The 20,423-nt window shown below is 41.0% G+C and overlaps 1 long non-coding RNA gene across 1 annotated transcript in view; it reads left to right on the top strand.

The window, feature by feature from the left end:
* LOC121876717 overlaps positions 1-20,423 on the top strand; it is a 117,860-nt gene that overhangs the window by 6,960 nt on the left and 90,477 nt on the right. The window contains exon 3 of the long non-coding RNA XR_006090804.1: positions 19,188-19,330. This is a non-coding gene — a long non-coding RNA (uncharacterized LOC121876717). The remainder of the gene's footprint in view (positions 1-19,187; positions 19,331-20,423) is intronic.

Below are 20,423 nucleotides of genomic sequence, written 5' to 3'. Positions count from 1 at the left end.
CACACCAAGTTCACCAATATGGCACCACATTGGCCTAAGGCTCAACACCAAGCTCACTACAGTGCCATCACTTTTATTACTTACAATTACACATTGTTTAATACAGTACCTGTCCATACAATATTGTATTCTGTTAGTGTATCATAAGTGTATCATAATATGTTCAGTATTGTGGCACTAATTGTATTGTATTCACTGTTGTGGCACATCATATACTTTCGTCACACCACATTAAATGGTTATTAATTTTTATGTTAATTAAATTCTTTCTATTGGAGAGACGTCGTGGGGCGTGTATGATAATGGTAACACTATTGTTTTTGGTGTGCAGGTAATGAAGAGACTAGAAGGGTTGACTTACAGGTGTCGCAGAGATTGACACTAGTAGAAGAATGGGGCCAGGGAGGTGATGATGGGGATCTTTAATAGATTTTTATTTATTTTTTATTATTATTTGTGCTTGTGAAAATTTACAGCTGTGAGTTACAGTACAGTATTAAAAAACAATTTTATATCATAGTTTCTTTAGTTGTTAGAGTGAAACATATTTTATGAAGATTTTGGATGTGATGAAGGTGCAGTGTATTGATGTTTGAAAGACGATTTAAAGAAGGTCATTTACCAAATCTCCTCAGGTGATTTTATTTTATATATTTGTCTCGGAAGATTATGACCGAGTTAATAGAGACAATGTAAACTATGGGAGTAAATGAGTAATTTTGCTGTAGATGTGAACAATTGTGAAGGTGACAATAGAGGTACACCTGGATATCAGTCACTGGTGCTACTATAGGGGGTGGTCTACAACATAATTAGATTACGTTAGACTAAAGATATCTTTGTAGACCCCACGCTATAGTAGCAGCACCCTGTCACATAACCTAATCAATTCAATCTAGCCTTACGTCTTGATTCATTGATTGGTAAACAGTACATTATGTCGCAACGCTTTGTCGTGTCTTATGTTCTTACCAACAAAGGGTTTTTATATTTAAACCTCCTCATATACTACACCTATTTCATCATTCTCACTCCAGCATATTTACTAGTACGGGGAGTTATAAACCAGAGATCAGTGACTAGTAGTAAGATTCCTCATTTTCTTCTTTTGCTCCAGGAAGTTACGTATAGCTAAAGAATACTCATTTTCACTAACATGAGTAAGTACAGTGACCCCTCGTTTAACGAACGCCTCGGTTAACGAAATTTCGGTTAATGAACTGCCTTCCATAAGGATCTTCAATTCGGTTAACGAATTTCTTACAAACCGACCTCAACATGTTTTCGCTTGCACTGACCGGGCAACCAGCTTTAGTATCAGTCCGCCAATACATTAATCGGTTCTAGGGCTTAAATTCTTTACTATTTTAGTAAATATCAAGAAGTTTATACTATTCAATAATTTAAAAAGTTTAATATTAAATTTTTTAGTCATTTTAACAATTATTGAACATAATTGAAGGTAAAGTAACTAGTTTAATGCGGGGCATCCAGCCTCTTAACACAGCAAACAGGCGTTAGTCTCTCTCTGTTTTCACTGGAGGTAACATCTTGCTTGAGACTCTCTTCAACTAAACGCTTTTTTTCTGTGTTTCCAAGCAAATTATTGGTCATTTTGAAATATATTTTACATATTGACAATATATAATGCAGTGCAGTGTTGATTTAAAGAAAATAATCTTGAAATACACCAAGAGAACTAAAATTTTATGGGTGAAATGGTGCCATGGGGTGACTTCTCTTCCACCCCAATGCCTTCTCTTCTTCCTTCTCCTCCACCCCCATTCTAATTCCCATCATCATTATCCAGGAGCCTTCTACATACACACCTCAAAGTAAGTGAACTTTTCTACCATTTTTGTTGAATTTAGGAAATTTTCGGTGAGCTGGAACCAATTACCCAAAAACCCATTGAAACAATGGTTTCGGTTATTGAACTTTTCGGTTAACGAACGACCTTCTGGAACGGATTGAGTTCGTTAACCGAGGGGTCACTGTACATCTAACACACGGTGTGTGCCACAACCTCCTGTATCGATGTGAGATTGTTTTTGCCATTAGTGCCTTCCCTGATCCATGACACATTTAAGAAAAAACAGTATATAAAAACAAATTAGAAAGTGTGTCTGCTGTGTAGGTGTTAAAAGCTTTTTAATTTGGTAGGAGTTCTGTTCCACTGGTTGACATTCATCCTGTCATGTCACGTTGCAGTAGATAAAGGTATTCAATTAAATTTGGGTTAAAAAATCACATTCGGTAAGAACATAAGAGCATAAGGAGTCTGCAATAGGCTGGTTGGCCTGTGCATGGCAGCTCCAGTCGAGAGTTACTACCACACTCTATCATCCATGAATCTATCTAGCCTCCTTTTAAAACTTTCCAGCATTCCAGCACTTACTACAAAGTTGCTAAGCTTGTTCCACTCGTCCACCACCCTATTTGTGAACCAGTTCCTTCCTATCTCCCTCCTAAACCTAAACTTATCCAACTTAAATCCGTTGCTACGAGTCCTGACAGGAGTAAACTAAATTCAGTCCGGTGATGCAGTTGCCGCCTGCTGTGTACTGCCATTGTCTCTTGCTTACCTGCCAACCCTGGTATGCATTTACCTCTGCACTTGAAGCAGGTGGTATCTTAAAATACACCCACCCGCCTTTCCTACCGTTCCGGCTCACTTGTTTGCGATAACACCGAAACATCGCGACCAGATTGCGTGGGTTTAGTTTATGACATGTATATGAATTTGGAATCCTTATTTGCCAGATATTTGAAGAAAAGTGGGCCAGATTAGACCTTTCTTCGCGGTCATGTGTGACTATAGGGTATACCGTTGTGATGGGGTCCCGGTGCCGTGAGCCTCATTGCAGGTGACGACGGCGTGTTTAGTGAAAAGAGCTGACGAGATGCGATGTAGCAGCTGTAGCCAGTGTGTACCGCTAAAGGGAGATAAGACAGTGATGGCGGGCTGATGTAGGTCAAGAGGTGGGGGGGGGGGGATATATGTATGTATCTATCTGTCTTTCCTGTTCACAATGGGCTTTACAGACACGATTCACCTGACGAGTGTTTTGGTGGAGGCTGCTGATGCAACATTGGTTGTAGACGCTAAGAGGTTGTTAGTGGTACTCTGGTGAATATTTTGATGCCGAATAGAAATAACAAAATAAAACCATTAGTAATGATAACAACACCATAATAATAAATTAAATACATTTAGTATGATAACTGTACGGCACAGGTTATCATTGTTATCACTAGAAGATTTGGGGTAATAATTATTAAGACTAGTAATATTTAATTATTTCCTCTACTTTGCGGTGTGTGGTTGACTGGTGGTGTGGTATGTGATGGTACGGTAACTACCTTATAGCCTGGTGGTGATGTGCGTTTGTAGTGATGGTCGATACTGTATGGAAAGGATGATCTGGTGTGGTGACTGTTGGTATACCTGCAAGTCTTTATTAATAACCTGCAGTCAAGTGTCGTTCTCGTTATAGTTGGAGGCGTGATTGCTAATGTTGCTGCCGTGAAGGTGGGGCGGTTTACAGCACAAGAGGACAGTAGTGGAGGTGGTGTTGAAGAGGATGGGATACACACACACACTGTATACTAGGTGGTGGCGACTGGACCATTGTGTCAGTGATCGTGAAGATATATAATAACACTTGGTTGGGCGTGGCGAGGTCAACCCTGCATATACTGTATAGCCTCACCTTCATTGTACTGCAGCGTTGTGCCTCCTGGATACACCTCTTATTTTAAACTTTGGTGATCTTATGTATGTACAGTTTGATGCCTTTTTATTGTATGAATTTCCCACGCTCCATACAGTACTTTAAACTATTAAGAACCATTGTGGGTTTTAGTAAATAAGTGTATTTTTTTCTTTAGCGTTTGTTTGGCGTATTCGGCCTTGAATAGTGCGTTATTCACAACAATGACATTATGGTCTCCCGGAGTAGTAAATTTTCAGTTTTTATATGATACCTGGTATATGTTTAGGTCATGCTTCAATGTGAGTACTGGTATGTTTTAGACCAGTTGTGATGTACCGGGTATACACAAGTTTTAGAGTTTCAGTATTGTTGAGAGATATCAGATTTACTGCGACTTTTCCACTACAAAGACTTATCGTATGACAAAAACTACTGATACTGTATTTAGTTTGGTTTCTACATATTGGGTTGTTTAAGATAGTACGACACCTGTAATCGTTTTATCTAGGTCCCCGTTGTTTGGATTATGTAAACTCTTATTATTACTCTCTTTGTTGGTTTCTGGTAGGTATACAGTAGTACTTTTCAATTTATATATTTTTTAATTTGTAGGTAGAATGTGGGACGATAATGAGTATTTAGGGGTCATGATTTCCTACGAAGATAGAACATGGGGTAGATAGCCTGCTTCTTTGTTTTTCATACATAGGTAGACTACGTAGGTGTGGCGGGTGGGGTAGTGAAGCGAGACGACTGAACCGGGCGGGGAGCTCACCTTCGGGCAGGTAAACAGTCAAGCACACCTGCCGAGGAGGGAGCAGGGGGAGCAAGATGTAGGTCGTCTTACCTGAGTCCCTAACTTCCCTCCCTCCTTTACCGTTTACTTTCCTCCCTCTAAGTGAAGCTGACTGAGTACACGAGAAGAGAGGCTATGTGCGTATATTGGTAGTTCGTGTGTATCTACATTCTTTGGCGGTTGGCTTTAGGGTGATCGATCATATGAAAAAATATATAAATATCTGTACTCGGTCCTAATTATAGAGTGAGGGAGTCTGTATGTCAGATGTGTAAGGTGTTGCCTCTTGGTCCTTTGGGATTTGTGGATGCTCCAATTATTTAGGAATAGGAAATAGCAACACTTCTTGTGTGTGTACATACGCACACGCCAAGGCTCTCTTGGGTATACAGTACATAGTCACTAGCAGACACTAGGGACTTTATTAGATCCGTCATGTATGTTTTCTGTTTACTTCACCAGTGATGGATTACAGTTTAACTCCGATCAGTTGACTGTTGATTTCATGGTTATATGCGGTTGTCCATGGCTCATTTAAAGCAATACAAGGGTTTTATTATACTGTACCTGTTTAACGTTGCAGCTAATCCCTCCTGCCATATACCATGCGAAGTATTCAGTCACCACGTACTTGGTAGCCTACAAAATATTTTGTGCTCAGCCTTGCGAATCTGTTATGAACGTGTCTGATGTAAGTTGGTAATACTGGTCAGTGTTTACTAGTTGCTGTTACTCAGGCTTATGAATCTTATTATTTTTTTAATTGAATTTGTGGGAGTGATCATAGGCGTAGTCTTGGGTTGATCATTGGCCGTATTAATTCCTGACATTTGCAGTATACTGTAGGTCTTTTGGTGGCGCACGTGTATGTTGGGAGAGAGAGAGATATATATATATATATATATATATATATATATATATATATATATATATATATATATATATATATATATATATATATATATATTCAGGTTCCTCATGTTTTTTATATATCAGGCCCCGGTCACCTACGTACGCACACGAGATTAATTGATACTTGAAAGCATTAACAGTTAAAAGCTGTTGGCCGTGTGCCGTTGTTTTAAACAACATTAAGCACGAAACAGTTATAGCGGTGGTCCCCTGGCGCCCCTGGAGCTGTAGAGAGAGCGGGAGTAACAATAAAAATGTATAATTTGTGGCGTGGCTGTAGTTTAGTTACCCATTTACCGTGCGGGAATGGTTGTGATTGGTGGTGATGACCCTCATGATGGTGATGACCCTCATGATGGTGGGTAGTAGGGAGGGAGGGTCAGGAAGGCTTCATCTGCCACAATGATCACCTTAACTGCACAACATTTCTCTTCTGTCACCAAGCTGGGCTTTCTCTTGCTTTGGTAAATAAAGCCCCTGGCTCGGGCTTTTCTTCTGAAGCTTAGCGGTTTAGTCGGTTGATTTTAGGAATGCAAAATGGAATTGGGAGATGAATTGGGTTGTGTGTGTGTGTGTCTGGCGTCGTGGATTTTAAATTTCCCAGCTTATGTTGTCATAATTCACAAGTACTTTTGTCAATGTAACTTCAATATTGGGAAAGGTGTATGTCAGTGGAAATTTCGTAATGCACAAGGAATTATATCACTGGAACTTGGGTATGAGTGAATTCAGTGCATGTGGAGTTATATCCGGCCAGTGCACAGGTGCTTAGGTTGAGTCGTCTAATGCCAGACACTTGTCTGTTGTTGCCGCTGCACACCTGTAGCCTCTCACTACTACAAACACCTGTAGGCTCCCGCTGCCGCACACTTGTGCTCCCCACGACGCCATACAGATGTGTGTGAGCAGGACCTTTTTACCACCACGGACTAGCTACATCAGCTGACCGACTAGCCAAGGCAAAAAATCTTGGATATTGAATCTGGAATACCTTGGTGACTTCGATTCCAGATTCAGTATTCATGATTTCTTGCCTTTGACACTATTTTCAAATGAGTATAGTGAATTCCATTAAAACGTCGAATAAAACGAACATAAAAAGATGTTATAAAATTAACAGAGCACATTATACCTGTACGTACTTGTATCTGAATGTCTCGTCTTACTGTTTTTTTAATTGATTAAATGAATTAATACATTGGTTGAGAAATTAGTAAAATGGTACGTGAAATGGACTGAGAACACCGTAGACCCTCACAATTAAATTTGTGATATTTCTGATTTTGTAAAATTAATTAAAGTAAAGGAACGGGAAAAGATATCTTAATATACGTCGTAATATATTTAGCCTCGTCATCTGGACACAGCCTAATGAATCTTGCACAGTGAGGCGAGAACACGAAATGAAGTGAAAACAGGCATATAAATCTTGGGTGTAGCAGAGAAAAGAGAGAGGCAATGAATCCGTGTAAATGGGTGTCTGGTAGGTGCAGAGAGTAGGGGCGGACTTACGTAATATCCCAAGAGATTATCGTTCTGTACTCTTGATCTTTATGGTTCTTGGGTTAATTATCTCTCTTCTTCCTCCCGTGAATAGGTGGTGTGATTGCCCATCTTACGTAAGTCATTCATTCTTCTTGCTTGTAAGTGGCTGGGTGACTAAACTCCCCGTTTATTATTTCCCAAGTTGAGCTGTGTATTATTTTTCAAACTGAACCTTGTTTGTGTTGGTCATTGAATCTAGACAACATTCAGTACGGTACCCATCTAGTCAAAACTGTTGCAACACTTAGGCTGCTCCTCTCCTACTGGGCAAATACTCCCGAGTGACTTACCGTTTTATATATATATATATATATATATATATATATATATATATATATATATATATATATATATATATATATATATATATATATATATATATATATATATATATATATATACACACACACACACACACACCTTACCAACAACCTACTTTAAAACTAAATGAGATGACTGACAAAGATAAGAATTGTGCCAAACTCAATACTAAGAGTAATTGACTACCCTTGCTGGGAGCGAACACACGGAAGAACCCCCTCCCCCACTTACTACCACCGGAGCTATTTATCAAGTTACGGGGCAAAGAGAGCAGCCTAATGATATCGAATTTGTTCTGATGAGGTTCTGTCGGAGTAGAAGCGTTCTCTCTATCCCTAGTCTGGGAAAAACCTGAAATCTACAAATCTTTTTAAGAACCGGGACCCACGAGGAAAAGTGTGTATGTGTGTGTGTTTAGTGAAGAAGAAACTGTTATGAAGAAAATAGAAATGCCTGTTGGGGGGGGGGGAGGGGGTGGACGAAGACAGAATAAAGAGAGATGTAGTTGAAAAGGGTGTAGAAATAACATTGAAAAAGAAAAGGATATCCCACAAGGAACACGAGATTAATAAGGCCAGTAAGATGAATTTTCACATTACTATGTTACCTTAAGAATCTGGGCTTGGGGGATGATTATGAAAGGGCCTGAAGAATTGTACTATTGTGTCTGTCACCGCTGGACATCCTCTGATTTCTGCTGATAATGTTTTGTTGTTGCCGATGTACTTTTGCTACTGTGTTACTAGTTTTATTATGTTTCTTTATTTTTTTATATTTTAAGCTCACCTCCAAGGAAATGCATCCCCTGGAGTCTGGTCTCTGGTACAATATGTCACATGGTTGTAGACGTGGTTGTAACCTGGGTACGGGAAGCAGCTATATTGGTTTTGTGTGTGTGTGTGTGTGTAGAAGTCAGTGAGGATGTTACTGGGTAGTATAATGTACTCCACTGCTCCCTCCCTCCCCACAGACATAACCTGTTTATCCGCATGCAGGAGGTTGTTGTGCGGGGGAGACGAAGGCTTAGGTAGTCGACACAGTACAGTACTAACCTCACCACCAGCTGAGTGTATGTGAGGACCTCTGGAAACACTTGAGCCTGAAACATGTGAATGGTAAAGTAGATCCAAATTTTAATGGTTTCGATATTAATTGACTCCCATTCCTAATTGGCCCTAATCGTTATGGGTAGGTTAGGATCCATTTGCCCTCTAAACCTGTAAACAAAAGTCACTCTCTGGGAGCACATGGGTCTTGAATGGTTATACAGTAATGCTATAACCATATACAATACCTGGAATTAGGAGAAACTCTCTTGGGTAGGGAAGGTTGAAGACGAGAATTATCGAGACATTTGGGAAGCCTTCATCCGGCAATGGATTTGTACTGTACATGCTAACTATATACTTAGAGAGAGAGAGAGGGGGGTGGGGGGGGGTGCTACTGTTATCGTGTATAGACTGTATATGTGTCACGCTGAACGGAAACTTCATTGGTCCAGACTTTATGTCGTTTTAGCCAAATAGGGATAACTCTTGTTTTTATTGATATAAGTGAAAGTTAATCAGTTTATTTGTGGTAAAAAATGCTTTGGTTTATTTAGATGTCATTTATTATCAAAACCAAACTGTACCTTAATTACATGCGGTAAGATTGCTAGATTGGTTAAGTTACTAATAATACTAGTCACTGGTAGTTATAATAATAATAATAATAATTAACGGTTTATTGAAAGAGCATGGCAGCCGGAAGGCTGAAAATATACAGTTACTTAATTGGGGAATGGGTCTCTTGATTTACAAATAATTACAAGTAACATAAGTGATAAAATATGATATATAATAAATTGGTGGGGAAAAGCTCAAACTACAGGCCATTTCAACATTGTGACTGCAAAAAGTAAGATTGACTGGGAGTGAATACACTGGTTGATTACAAGTTATTGATAATTTTTACAATGGTTGGGACTGGGCTGTTCTTATAGCGATCAGTTCGTGCTCCTATGGGCTGGATGCGGTTGTGGTGTCGAACAGCAATTCTCGGGCGAGGGATCTTAGGTGGTAGTATGAGCCGGTGTCTGCATTATGCTTATGTACATGATCGTCCAAATATACAGACCAGCGTGCTAGAGAGACGCAGTTGCTGTATATATAAAGCGGAGCTTATACGTACTACATAAATGTGTATTCCTTACAGTGATTATCAGTACAGCATACCGTGGTACAGTGCGTCATAACTGTGAAGTATGGCAGATGGTGTAACTCTGGGGGGGGGGGCGTTCACACTAGCCGAGAAAGATGTGTCTGTGTATGTGTAGAGAGGGGAAGCTTGTGTGGAGGATGACAAAGACCAGCCAGCCTCTAGGGAAGGAGGGAGTGGGTCGACGGTTACAGCTGACATTATGTATGCACCGCGGACCCTTCACCACATCCCCTCCCTCCCTCCCTCCCTCCCTCCCTCCCTCACAAGTCACACAAAGGCGCGCACGCTCCCATAAACTTACTTAAATTAAATACACGTCGAAGGTATACTCAGGTTGAGATAACGATGAAACGCGCACAGAAGAAAACACTGCTTGTGGCCTCACTCTTTTATGGAAACTTTATTATGTATAAGGTTTATATACAGAATATAGATCAGTTCGAAATATGCCAAAGATCTCTCTCTCTCTCTCTCTCTCTCTCTCTCACACACACACACACACAAGGGTTGCTCGTGACCACACATCAGTTGACGGATTATTATGGACTGCTTCATGAATCACCTTTGGTTGGCAAGATGAGGCAGTTTCACCAAATACTGTTCAAACCTATCTCCTTGAGGTTCTGATGCACACACACACACAACGGCAGTACTGTAGCTGTTCACCTCATAAACAAAGTGGGATTTATTTGATGTAACATTTAAGGTAACACGGTCAGCTAATGTGATGGATGGTATTGGCTCTTTTCACTTACGGACCTGGCAATATTTGGTGAGGTCGTCAAGCGTGCGCGTTCCGTTGTATGTGTGTGTGTTTAGTTAGCCATACACAGCTGTTTTCACCGACTTCCCAAACCTCCTAGTATAAAAACTACAGTGCTAAAGGAGCTAGACTGATGGATGGATGTAGGAATTTCAACTTTTTTTCGCTCGAATCACCTCTGTAGCAGTGATAGCAAAATTATGAAATACCACTTATTTGTACATCAATGCTGGAGCTATTGGTCATTCGCTGTAAGTACTGATGGCGTGTAGGGTACGTCAGTATACTGCCCTTTTGTAGAAATTAGAGACAAAATATGTAGATAATTGGTTACTAGACTTTGGGTAGGCACATCTTTCTCATTGGACACCTTTGTAACTAGTATAGTAGAGTTATGAAGTGTTTACCGTGTTGCTTAGCTACGAAGCTCAAGTTATCTTCCTTGAAGTTTGAGGAAGTGGGAGTCCAACTTTGCATATGTACGATAGATTGATTGTGGTTCAGATTGTTGCCGCTATGGATGTTGTCATCGTCTTCCTCCCCTTCCCTCAAGTACTCTTCCACTCCCCTCGCTGTTTCGTCGTTTAATAGTCTGCGGTGTCCTATTTTTCCATGTTTTGCTTCAGTTTTACCCTCTTTTGTTTTCATTCTCTCTCGTTCTCTGTTTCTCATTCGTGTCCCTGTTTGTGTTCTTTATCCCCCCCCTTTCCTGTTCTTTCCAGCTTTCTTTCATCTCCGACCCACTTAGACCTGTGTAACTTCGGTCTTATCTTCTCACTACGTTTTCTCGCCTTCGTGTGCTCAGTTTTATTATTATTCTCTTCTGTGTTTATCCTCTTTCTGTTCGTTTCTTTGTTATCGGTAGAGTGAGTGGGTTGATGGTGGTGTGGATGAGTCGGTGGTGGTGTGGATGGCTCGTTGTCGGTGTGGATGAGTCGTTGACGGTGTGGATGGCTCTGTGACGGTGTGGATGGCTCTGTGACGGTGTGGATGGCTCGGTGCCGGTGTGGATGGCTCGGTGGTGGTTTGGGTGAGTCAATGGTAGTGTGGATGGCCCGGTGGTGGTGAAGGATGATTCGGTGGTGGTGTGGATAGCTCGGATTTTACGCTAGTGTAAAGTTACAAATATCGGTATTAAGCAAGGTAGTTAGGTAATCAGTGTGTTGATGCTGTAGGTGCGTCATTGTTTGTGGTGGTTGGTAGGTCATTAGTGGTGTGGTGGTGGTGATTTGGGTCATTGTCAGTTGTGATGTATGGGTGGTAATGATGATGGAGTGAGCGAGTCAGTGTTGGTGGGAGTATTACAGCAGTGGATTGTAGGGATGGTGGTGGGGAGGTGTTGGTGGTATGAGTGGTATAGCCTAGTGGTGATGGTGATAGTATATGGGTGGGACGGATGATGTTGGTGAAAGTATGGGTGGTGATATTGATAGTACGGGGTGGCACGGTTGGTGGTGGTATATGAATGGCACGGATGGTGTTGGTGTCACGGGTGGTGTTGGTGTCACGGGTGGTGTTGGTGACAGTTTGGGTGGCACGGATGGTGTTGGTGGCAGTTTAGGTGGCACGGATGGTATTGGTGGCAGTTTGGGTGGCACGGTGGTGATGACAGGTTTACAACAGAGTTTGGGTGGAGCTCCTCACTATCACCATGTTTGGGTCCTCAGATGCTTCGCCCTATACCCGTCCTCCCGCTACTCCTTGTTGGGCTCAGCCGCTCAGTAACGTCCTCTGCGTACCTCAACTATCAACACACACACACACACACTTTAGTCCTGTTTACCTGAGGTTTATTTGGTTGCTTCCCTAGAACACTATAACTGTATGACATGCCTGTTCAGTGTTAGTTATATCTTCTATTTAAGTCTTGCGCGAAACCTGTCTCACCGTGAAAAAATAACTGAAATCATGAGATAATTATAAGATTAGAGCCCAGGGTCAAGATTACCCATGATTCGTATGATAATGTCCACACTGTAACTAAGAATAAGATCATTCCTGTAGTTACTTTCAATGCACTTCACGCCATCACTTAGATATGTTCTCATCTCCATTTAGAAGCGAAGAATTAAAATAATGTGCGATCCTTTGACAATCAAGGTGGTGTGCGTGGCACAGCACGTGGATATCGTGTGCCTGAGCCAGCTGGCTGACAGGCAATGTGACCCTCCACCAGAAGCTTAAATTTCACTTAGCTGGGATAGATGGCTTTCTTAATTACTTCCATTCCCTGAACAGTGATTAGTTGTTCCCGCTGTAGCTTCTTCTGCCAAAGGGTTCTAATTGTTCATTCGTCCACAGAATTTTTTTCACTAAATACTACACTTACAACACCCCTCTCTCTAATCCGTGCTTGGGTCTACTTATTACGGGCTTCTGCCAAAAGTTTTCCTTTGGTGTTGAAACACTTACATTATAGATACCAAAATATATTATCATCTCCCGTCTATCAATTTAATCCATTTAAAGGCTTCCTCCACGTGCGTCCACATTCTCTGGTCCTGCCCACTGCACCCCTGCAAACTATTTATTTTTTTCTATTCATCTACAGTAGACACGTGTATTTGTCAATGAGTTTGCTGAATGCAGAGTGTGCGTTTTAGAGCAGGCTGTTGCTTAACCACTTGGGTACGGGATCCCACCGGTGTTAATAGAATCGTCTGGCGTCAGCCAAACAAAATATTAAAAAGTGGCGTCCCCGTAGTGAAGGGGTTAAGTTATTGTGGGGACCAACTACAGTTTCTTATGTTTCAGTGTTTCCGTATGAACTTAGTCATTGGAGACATTGTTAGTGTGTGTGTGAAAGGCTGCCCAGGCGTCGTGAGCCCTTAGCTTAAAACTATTTCTCATGGGAACCCTGTGACATTATCTTTTTGAGGTAGGAGGGGGTTATGCCTTTGGTCTTAAGAATAAGCTGTAAATTTCTTGCCATGGGAACTAATAACCGTTCAACGTGTGAAACCTTTGGGTTTTTTATGCGGGTAATATGTAATAATGACGTTGCCCTTGGTTGTGGTTGTTGTATTAATTCATGGTAGTACGTTACCTCTCAGTTCTGGTGTTGTGGAGATATTCTTTATGTAGACGGGAGAAGTTGAGGATATTATATGGGTTGGAAGTTTCTTCACGACGCCTCTCAGACTAAAAATAGTCCAGCACCTCTGTGATATTATTTTTGTGCTGAACGTGAGGTTCGACTAAACCATGAGATTCTCTTCTCCAACCGATATAATGTAACCCCCCCCCCCCTACACGGCTTTATGTTGTCATCTGTGATCCTCGGTGGTTCGTGCGTTGTGCGTGTGGTATTTTTGGTTGGAAATTATATAATGCATTCGTGGTGGTTTATTTTGGGTCAATAGATGTCTTCAGAGTACAGTACCTGATTCAATGTAACATATTACCGGTGCAGTGTAGAGAACAATTTTGCTTATGGTCAAAGTTGGTATTGTCGATCTTTTTCTTCCTTTGCTTCTGGAAGATTGTACCAGGGACATTTTGTGGTGTAATCACCTGGGTTGGACTGGTACCCTCGAGACCACAGACCTCGTCTTCGTACAGCTGGCAGCGCGGACAGTGGAGACAAGACTTGGATCTCGGGGGTTATTTTGTAAAAGCATATATTTACTGATAACTGCTTTACGTTTACTGTGTTATATGTGATGTCTGCGGCCAACACTATGCAGCCCATTGTTGTAATTATTGGTAATAGAGTAACCTAGTCCCACGCTTTGTATTAAACTATGTTCTGGGATGAGTCATTGGCAGTGACGGTGACGTGTGTGTGGGCCTGCTGTGCTGCCTTCCTGACGCTCAGGCTCAGCCTCAGTGTTGTGGTTAACAGTCGGTGTTGTGTCGTGGCAGTGAGGTGACGTCCTGGTGCTCGCGCGCTGGTGTGTCTGTGTGTGTTTCTTGGTGTATCATGCTCACTCCATTTGTGGCTACCACGGGCTCTCCTCGAGAGTTGATCATGGTGGTGTAAGGAACTTGAATGACGAAAGACTTGGTTGCACAACATTGAGCACCGTCGAGGTAAACATCACCAGTTCCATGCATACCCCACCAGGAAACAAGGCCTCAGTGGCAGGTGGCGATGATGGTGCAACTTAACACACGTCTAAGCACGTCTATAATGCTAATTTTATTGATTGTGTTGATGTGATGTGAAGTGAATTAACCATTGCTCTAGTGGTGACCCGGAAATATATATCAGATAAATACAGAAAAAACTTATCTCTTTGTATTGAATGATAGAGGTAATAGAAGTGATGGTTTTGTGGTAGGCGTGAGGCGACGTCGACAAAGCACTCTAGTCATTGATCTACATTACAAGGATAAAGGTCGATACGCCAAGGATAAATTTTCAGTATGGAGGAATCTGTAAGTTTTGTGTGATTTTTTCCAAGGTATTAATTTGAGTATGTCCTGTTCGTGTTTAACGTTTGGTAAAATCTATATAGGTCAGGGGTTGGTAGAGGAAGGCACCAGTAACGAGAATGTATGAGACTTGCCTGGAAAGAATATGCTAGCAACGCCATCGAGCTGGCAACATTCTGGGGTCGGCACAAAGATAAACAGTGTGTTATAGTTTGTGGTAACTTGTCAAACTTTGCTGCTTCCTGTATGTGTTGTTGGAAGTTGTACCATATCTTTGCCGCGTCGATCAGTGTTCGTGTTTCAGTTCCATCTAGCCAAGCCAGGTTGAGCCACAACACAAAATCGTTTAGTTTAGTTTCGTAGTCTTATTTTAAAACAAGGGGAGGAGGTTCTTGGAAAGGTTGAACGCGAGGATGAGTAAATAAGGAAACAAATGAGCCATGTAGGTTTGTACCAAGTGTTGATGCGAGTAATTAGCAACAGCCCACGTTGTGTTGACGTCTTGCTGTCACACGGTCGCCGCCAGAAACACAGTCGTGTACTGTGTACATGTCACAAATAACATATTATAGCCATCAGTTTTCCTGGGGAATGTGACGGCCGAGTAGATACAGCACTTCAATCTCGTCCTAAGGGTCGATGGTTCGATCCAGGGTAGCTCCTAGTCTACTTAGCAGTGAAGGGGTACTTACCAGTGATTTTATAAATTTGGGTATTGAAGGCGGTGAGTGCAGTGCCGGTCACGCTGCTTCCTTGCTTACCGAAGGCTTAGTATGTAGTGTGCTTTATCCACACTTCTCCTAACGGGGCAGTCATGCCATTGGAATTCACTTTTCACTTTCAGTTTACCCAAAACTGAGATTAAGAGCAAATGAAAAACTGCTGTTTGTGAGCCCCCACAGGACACAGGTCAAATTAGATGTAACTTGTGAGCTTCTTAATTGGTCGGCCATGAGAATAAATCATAGGTCTTGGGTTGCGCTGTTTTTTTTTTTTTTTTTTAGTTTAACATTTATTGACAAAGCTTGGAGTACAGTTTGCCTATTCTGAGTAATTCAGTCAGGTCTTGACACTGAGGGTGGTATCACTTCTCACTGCCACGCAGGACAGAGGTTCATACACAAAGACATGTGGGTGATGTCACTGTTCACTGCCATGCAAGGCAGTGTTTCATATACATTGGACGTCATATTCTAATTGAAGACTAATCAGTGTGGGCTAGCAAATTTGGGATAAACAGCAAGAATGTCACCAAGTACCCCGATTCAATGTAGTAATTACAAAGTTCATGATACAATAAGCCAGGTGGCCTGAAGTCTTTGACAGTGTCACATTCAATAATATAGTGTTCAAGTGTATGCTTTAAAGGTTTATCACAAAGTTTACATGCTGAGTGTTCCGGTATGGATACAGCATTACTAACTTGCCAGATGTGTCTGTATCCTAGCCTAATTCTGACCACGACTACATCACTTTGTCTGGTTCTGTCCTTATGCTGGCCATACTGATACCTCTCGTTACAAAATTTTCCATCTTTACTAATGATACAACTGTCAGGTCTGCATTTCTCAGTTCTTCTAGATCAGAGTTCATGATTCTGACTTGAATGTCTTTAAGTACTGTACAGCATTGGACAGGCCAAGGTCACGGTCAACATTTTCTTTCTTACATGCCTCATTGGCCGCTGAATCATTCTTCAAGTCAAATGGTTTACAACCATTGCGGGTTAATGAAGTCGGGATACTGAGAGCAGCAACACCATTATTTGCTTTAAAAACAGGCTCCAGTGGAGGTTTTCTGTAATAACTTGTTTGTTTGTCGTCTTCCAACATTCATTGATCCATTTTCGTTCTTAAAGCAGAGTGCTCAAGCGGGATTTTTCCCGTTGGCGGAGGCCTGGCAAACGTTCATGTAGCTATTTTATAACTTTGCCACGGTTGAGAACCTAAAATGGAGGAGCACGCCGAGTTTTGCTTACACGTACGGATACAATTACTGGTATACATATATGAAGAAAATGAATGTTAATGGTTCACCAATACCGCAATACCTGTAAATTGTTTGACCTCATTATCATGTAGACGGTGAAAGGAAAGCGCCACAATTAGTAACCACTGACAGGTCTAATTGCCTCAATCCTAATGTTTTGACCCGGTTAGGTTGGTGGTCATTATAATCTGCAACATTATTCCTCGAGCCTACATGCTGCCCACACCCGGTTGCCAGTCATTTCCGTACCCAGACGTGATATCCAGGCCGCCTTTGTCCTCGTGATGGTGATCCCCCAGACTGTAGCCTGTGAGAAGCACATCCTGCCAACCCTGCTGCACACAGCCATCCAAGAAATGTGAAATTTTGTATGTGTGTGACACTAATGCTCATATTAAAGAACTTAAATTCTGATAGTGATGTCGGTGAAACTAATAAATGTGTGAATTGGGAATTGTGGAATAAGTTGTGCTGCTGCAGTGGCCACGTTGTTCCGTCAGACGACTTGAGAGTCGAGGGATGAAGAGAGCACGAGATACTCGGTACTTATCCTCCACTTTCTTTGCAGCCAGTCCTCCTGGAGTGGTAGGATGAGTGGGATGAGTGGTGAATTAGTCTGCTAGGGATAGAGTAGAGGCTATGCTTCTCATTCCTCCACTGTAGAGTACTTAATTTGTAATTGTCTTGGCTGGGTTGGGGAGAAGGTTTATTAATGGGTAGATGGATTGATAGTGATTGGGGAAGGTGGCTATGTGGTGACTGTTGAGGTAGATAAATGTGAGGTAGTGGTTAGAGGGGAATGGTATGAGGTGTAGAAGGCACGAGGAGGAGAGAGTGAGGTGTGGTAGGAATGAAGTTGGTGGGAGGTGTGCCAGGTATGAGGGGAAGGGAGGTGGAGGTAGGGGAAGGGGTGGAGCAGGCAGGTGGAGGTCGTTGGTGCCGTGACGTTACCGGTATAACCTCCCAGGTGGTGGCGACCAAAGAAGGGAAGCCAGAAACAAGTATGCAGTCTCGCCCTGTCCTCACTCTCTCATTGGTGTACGCTGATACCTTTTAACACACACACACACACACACACACACACATACATTTCCCTCACCTCAAGTTAATTTATTTACTTCGGGTTAATTTGTCTCACGATAGGGTCAAATTACCCTATCCAAGGTCAGGTTGGGGGTTGTGGGAAATAATATATGCTTAAGAAACCACTAACATATGTTGTGCGAGTTTCTCTAGTGCTTAGCTCTTGTGGTGTATTGGGCCGGAGATATTCGAAAGGCAGCTCTTTGGCCCAGTGTGTGTGTGTGTGTGTGTGTGTGTTTTATGAACTTGGGACACGTTTACTGTTTACAGGAAGGGTGTTTGCATAATTTGGATGGGGAAGTGAGCAGTGTTTGCAGGAAGGAGTCACCTATCAACAGGAAGGGAGTCGAGGGTGGAGGGGAGTCAAGAGTGTTAGGTGGGAGAGGGGGGGGGGACTAGGAAGGCGCCTGCTGATGAGTGAGGTGTTGAGGGCAGTGGGGGTAGGCAGTGATAAAGTGATGTACACGACCGTGTGTATGGAAGCTGTGTATGTTTCTGTACTTCTGTATGTAAATTATACTTGTTTTTCCTCTGTGTACTGTACAGTATGTACCGGTATACATTATTCGTGTGTGTGTGTGTGTGTGTGATAGGGAGAGTGAAATAGGATTGTAGACAGCATGGTGTTTGGTGGTGAGGCGGTGGATGATGTGAAATGTGCCGAGACGAGTTTGTATTATTGTTAAACCCTCTGAGTACGATGATGCAACCCCTTTATAAGTAGCCTAAAGGTGTGTCAGGATGTGAGGTGAGGTGAGGCTGTGGGTGAATGGGTGAGGTGGATTTAAATGAGTGTAGAAAGCGAGGTGGATTTACAGGAGTGTGGAAGGTGGGGTCGCAGGGTTAAGGTGTGGTGGGAGGCCAGTTAGCTGCACACCTCGTTGTAACTAGAGACGCTACATGCACTGAATTACAGCCGGTATTGTAAGAGCGAGGTACAGTAAAGCTTAACGAGGAAAAGTGTGGTTTTACAGATGTCTTGTGCAGGTGTTGTGTTGAAGAAATGCTGTCTCACTGTAATTGGTAATATCTCGCTGTCTTTATATCTACGGACATAAAAATATAAGATTCACCAAAGTATATTTTAAAACCTAGCGATGTAATCTTACTCCTCAACGCTGTAATCTTTCGGCTTTACTGTATAGCTATGTAGTGCATCTAAGAGTGTATGATATTACAGTACTTTTTATTGGACGTCAGCGCCGTGTCTTCGTGACTTTCTGTATGTTGCTGGCAGCTTCATTAGCAATTGTAATTCTCTGTTATTGGCGTTTAGTATAACTGGTATATGCGTTGTATGAGGCACACCTTGATTTATGCGAAATTTGGTGTTCTTATTAAACTATATGAATTATTTTGTTTTTAACTTTGTTACTTGAATGTTTCTTTTATTTAGTCTGTGTATCTGTCACTCCATATTTTCGGCATACTTGTCACATACAGAGTGTTTTTTGTATACATCTTGCATACATTTTGGTTACAGATGATGGCGGACGTGGACCCGGAGACACTGCTGGAATGGCTGCAGATGGGCCAGGGCGAGGAGCGGGACATGCAACTCATTGCCTTGGAGCAACTGTGTATGCTCCTCCTTATGTCCGATAATGTGGACAGATGCTTCGAAAGGTAAGTCGTCGTTACTTATCTCTTGTATACCTCAGTCATGTACCTCGGTTGGGAGTCTTCGCTGATCGAACGGCTGTTGAATCTTCCTGTCAAATCTTATGGTAGTCCATATACTCACAGGGACTTCACCATTAACAAACCCTTGACGAATTAACGTTATTCATATTATTGAGTGAGTGTGTGTGGATCGTCCCCTAAAGTGTGTAACGGTATGACCTTGTGTGAAAAGATAAAAAACGGATTCTATAATTAACATCTGTTTTGTTTTTTGGATGTGTAAAATGGAAAGAGTTTCTCCCCTTTTGAAATGGTGTTATTTTCGGATTTCAGTTTTGGGACATTTTTTATGTTGATTTTTCCTTATTTTTTTTAATCCAGTCAGAATGTTTATATCAATCTCTTCCGGCGTAGCTGTGAGCTTGGGTAAATAATATGGTGTTAGATTAAAGCACAAGATGGTGGCGGCACCTTGGGTCCCTGGGTCACGTCTCCACCAGCCTGTGAGTCACCAGCAGGCCAGACCACTCCTATCCATGTGGAAGGCGGAAGCGTTGGCGGTTAACCTGATCTCTTATTAGTGTGTCTACCTTTGTGTAGGTGGTAAATTAGAATATATATATATATATATATATATATATATATATATATATATATATATATATATATATATATATATTATATATATATATATATATATATATATATATATATATATATATATATATATATATATATATATATATATATATATATATATATATATATATGTATTATATATACATATATATATATATATAATATATATATATATTATATATAATATATACTGTATATATAATATATATATATTATATATATTTTATATATATATATATATTATATATATTATATATATATACATATATATATATATTATATATATATACATATATATACATATATATACATATATATACATATGTATATATATATATATATATATATATATATATATATATATATATATATATATATATATATATATATATATATATATATATATATATATATATATATATATATATATATATATATATATATATATATATATATA

This window comes from Homarus americanus, unplaced genomic scaffold (assembly GCF_018991925.1).
Source record: "Homarus americanus isolate GMGI-L3 unplaced genomic scaffold, GMGI_Hamer_2.0 scaffold53604, whole genome shotgun sequence".
NCBI classification, from domain to species: domain Eukaryota; kingdom Metazoa; phylum Arthropoda; class Malacostraca; order Decapoda; family Nephropidae; genus Homarus; species Homarus americanus.
This window is presented reverse-complemented; position numbering and strand designations above follow the sequence as displayed.